Source organism: Anthonomus grandis, unplaced genomic scaffold, assembly GCF_022605725.1.
Source record: "Anthonomus grandis grandis unplaced genomic scaffold, icAntGran1.3 ctg00000690.1, whole genome shotgun sequence".
In the NCBI taxonomy this organism is placed as follows: domain Eukaryota; kingdom Metazoa; phylum Arthropoda; class Insecta; order Coleoptera; family Curculionidae; genus Anthonomus; species Anthonomus grandis.
Window position 1 is genome coordinate 20109 of NW_026088574.1, and position 5027 is coordinate 25135.

The following is a 5027-nucleotide window of genomic DNA, read 5'->3' on the forward strand; positions in this document are numbered from 1 at the left end:
AACTTAAAAATGATCATTTGAGTCATCTTGTATAAACTAAATACTAATTTTAAAATAAATTTGAATAATAGATAACCGTAATTGAGTGAGATATGACTATTTTTTTTTAAACACAATACATCAAAATATTTTTAAAAATCATTTAGGGTTAATCAAATTATATCTAAAAATTGATTTAAAATTAAATAGGAACAATCGCCAACGCTATTAGTTATTACATTTTCTTAACTCTGGTTGTGTTCAAACCGCAAAAAACATCATTTGGCTATCTTGTATATGCGAAATAGTAAATTTAAATCATATTCGAATAATAGATAACAGTAATAGAGAGAGATATAATTATTTTTTTAAAAAACAATTCATAAGAAAAATTTTAAAAATAATTTACAGTAGATCAAATGAACTTCGAAAATTAAATTGGAATCAATTCGGACAATGCTATAATGATTAATTGTTCTATTTTCTTAACCCTGGTTATGTCCAAAACTTAAAAAGGATCATTTGAGTCATCTTGTATAACATAAATATTAATTTTAAAATAAATTTGAATAATAGATAACCGTAATTGAGTGAGATATGACTATTTTTTTATAAAACAATACCTTAAAAAATTTTAAATAATTATTTAGGGTAAAACAAATTATATCTAAAAATTAAATTAAAATCATATCGGAACAATAGCTATAGGTAATAGTAATCGATTTTCTTTATCCTGGTTATGTCCAAAACATAAAAAGGATCATTTGAGTCATCTTGTATAACCTAAATAATAATTTTAAATTATATTTGAATAATAGATAACCGTAATTGAGTGAGATATGACTATTTTTTTTAAACACAATACATCAAAATATTTTTAAAAATCATTTAGGGTTAATCAAACTATATCTAAAAATTAAATTAAAATTAAATCGGAACAATCGCCAACGCTATTAGTTATTACATTTTCTTAACTCTGGTTGTGTTCAAACCGCAAAAAACATCATTTGGCTATCTATGTATTGTGAAATAGTAATTTTAAATCATATTCGAATAACAGATAACAGTACTAGAGAGAGATATAATTATTTTTTTAAAAAACAATTCATAAGAAAAATTTTAAAAATAATTTACAGTACATCAAATGAACACCAAAGATTAAATTGGAATCAAATCGGACAATGCTATAATGATTAATTGTTCTACTTTCTTAACCCTGATTATGTCCAAAACTTTAAAAGGATCATTTGGGTCATCTTGTATAACTAAATATTAATTTTAAAATAAATTTGAATAATAGATAACCGTAATTGAGTGAGATATGATTATTTTTTTTTAAACACAATACATCAAAATATTTTAAAAAATTACTTAGGGTTAAACAAATTATATCTAAAAATTAAATTGAAATCATATCGGAACAATAGGCTATAGGTAATATTAATTGATTTTCTTTATCCTGGTTATGTCCAAAACATAAAAAGGATCATTTGAGTCATCTTGTATAAACTAAATAATAATTTTAAATTATATTTGAATAATAGATAACCGTAATTGAGTGAGATATGACTATTTTTTTAAACACAATACAACAAAATATTTTTAAAAATTATTTAGGGTTAATCAAATTATATCTAAAAATTAAATCGGAACAATCGTTAACGCTATTAGTTATTATGTTTTCTTAATTGTGGTTGTCTTCAAACCGTAAAGAACATCATTTGGCTATCTTGTATATGCGAAATAGTAAATTTAAATCTTATTCGAATAATAGATAACAATAATAGAGTGAGATATAATTATTTTTTTTAAAAAACAATTTATAAGAAAAATTTATAAAATAATTTACAGTAAATCAAATGGACTTCAAAAATTAAATTTGAATCAAATAGGACAATGCTATAATGATTAATTGTTCTATTTTCTTAACCCTGGTTATGTCCAAAACTTAAAAAGGATCATTTGAGTCATCTTGTATAACCTAAATATTAATTTTAAAATAAATTTGAATAATAGATAACCGTAATTGAGTGAGATATGACTATTTTTTTTTAAACACAATACATCAAAATATTTTTAAAAATCATTTAGGGTTAATCAAATTATATCTAAAAATTGATTTAAAATTAAATAGGAACAATCGCCAACGCTATTAGTTATTACATTTTCTTAACTCTGGTTGTGTTCAAACCGCAAAAAACATCATTTGGCTATCTTGTATATGCGAAATAGTAAATTTAAATCATATTCGAATAATAGATAACAGTAATAGAGAGAGATATAATTATTTTTTTAAAAAACAATTCATAAGAAAAATTTTAAAAATAATTTACAGTAGATCAAATGAACTTCGAAAATTAAATTGGAATCAATTCGGACAATGCTATAATGATTAATTGTTCTATTTTCTTAACCCTGGTTATGTCCAAAACTTAAAAAGGATCATTTGAGTCATCTTGTATAACATAAATATTAATTTTAAAATAAATTTGAATAATAGATAACCGTAATTGAGTGAGATATGACTATTTTTTTATAAAACAATACCTTAAAAAATTTTAAATAATTATTTAGGGTAAAACAAATTATATCTAAAAATTAAATTAAAATCATATCGGAACAATCGCCAACGCTATTAGTTATTACATTTTCTTAACTCTGGTTGTGTTCAAACCGCAAAAAACATCATTTGGCTATCTATGTATTGTGAAATAGTAATTTTAAATCATATTCGAATAACAGATAACAGTACTAGAGAGAGATATAATTATTTTTTTAAAAAACAATTCATAAGAAAAATTTTAAAAATAATTTACAGTACATCAAATGAACACCAAAGATTAAATTGGAATCAAATCGGACAATGCTATAATGATTAATTGTTCTACTTTCTTAACCCTGATTATGTCCAAAACTTTAAAAGGATCATTTGGGTCATCTTGTATAACTAAATATTAATTTTAAAATAAATTTGAATAATAGATAACCGTAATTGAGTGAGATATGATTATTTTTTTTTAAACACAATACATCAAAATATTTTAAAAAATTACTTAGGGTTAAACAAATTATATCTAAAAATTAAATTGAAATCATATCGGAACAATAGGCTATAGGTAATATTAATTGATTTTCTTTATCCTGGTTATGTCCAAAACATAAAAAGGATCATTTGAGTCATCTTGTATAAACTAAATAATAATTTTAAATTATATTTGAATAATAGATAACCGTAATTGAGTGAGATATGACTATTTTTTTAAACACAATACAACAAAATATTTTTAAAAATTATTTAGGGTTAATCAAATTATATCTAAAAATTAAATCGGAACAATCGTTAATGCTATTAGTTATTATGTTTTCTTAATTGTGGTTGTCTTCAAACCGTAAAGAACATCATTTGGCTATCTTGTATATGCGAAATAGTAAATTTAAATCTTAGTCGAATAATAGATAACAATAATAGAGTGAGATATAATTATTTTTTTTTAAAAACAATTTATAAGAAAAATTTATAAAATAATTTACAGTAAATCAAATGGACTTCAAAAATTAAATTTGAATCAAATAGGACAATGCTATAATGATTAATTGTTCTATTTTCTTAACCCTGGTTATGTCCAAAACTTAAAAAGGATCATTTGAGGCATCTTGTATAACCTAAATATTAATTTTAAAATAAATTTGAATAATAGATAACCGTAATTGAGTGAGATATGACTATTTTTTTTTAAACACAATACATCAAAATATTTTTAAAAATCATTTAGGGTTAATCAAATTATATCTAAAAATTGATTTAAAATTAAATAGGAACAATCGCCAACGCTATTAGTTATTACATTTTCTTAACTCTGGTTGTGTTCAAACCGCAAAAAACATCATTTGGCTATCTTGTATATGCGAAATAGTAAATTTAAATCATATTCGAATAATAGATAACAGTAATAGAGAGAGATATAATTATTTTTTTAAAAAACAATTCATAAGAAAAATTTTAAAAATAATTTACAGTAGATCAAATGAACTTCGAAAATTAAATTGGAATCAATTCGGACAATGCTATAATGATTAATTGTTCTATTTTCTTAACCCTGGTTATGTCCAAAACTTAAAAAGGATCATTTGAGTCATCTTGTATAACATAAATATTAATTTTAAAATAAATTTGAATAATAGATAACCGTAATTGAGTGAGATATGACTATTTTTTTATAAAACAATACCTTAAAAAATTTTAAATAATTATTTAGGGTAAAACAAATTATATCTAAAAATTAAATTAAAATCATATCGGAACAATAGCTATAGGTAATAGTAATCGATTTTCTTTATCCTGGTTATGTCCAAAACATAAAAAGGATCATTTGAGTCATCTTGTATAACCTAAATAATAATTTTAAATTATATTTGAATAATAGATAACCGTAATTGAGTGAGATATGACTATTTTTTTTAAACACAATACATCAAAATATTTTTAAAAATCATTTAGGGTTAATCAAACTATATCTAAAAATTAAATTAAAATTAAATCGGAACAATCGCCAACGCTATTAGTTATTACATTTTCTTAACTCTGGTTGTGTTCAAACCGCAAAAAACATCATTTGGCTATCTATGTATTGTGAAATAGTAAATTTAAATCATATTCGAATAACAGATAACAGTACTAGAGAGAGATATAATTATTTTTTTAAAAAACAATTCATAAGAAAAATTTTAAAAATAATTTACAGTACATCAAATGAACACCAAAGATTAAATTGGAATCAAATCGGACAATGCTATAATTGTTCTATTTTCTTAACCCTGGTTATGTCCAAAACTTAAAAAGGATCATTTGAGTCATCTTGTATAACATAAATATTAATTTTAAAATAAATTTGAATAATAGATAACCGTAATTGAGTGAGATATGACTATTTTTTTATAAAACAATACCTTAAAAAAATTTAAATAATAATTTAGGGTAAAACAAATTATATCTAAAAATTAAATTAAAATCATATCGGAACAATAGCTATAGGTAATAGTAATCGATT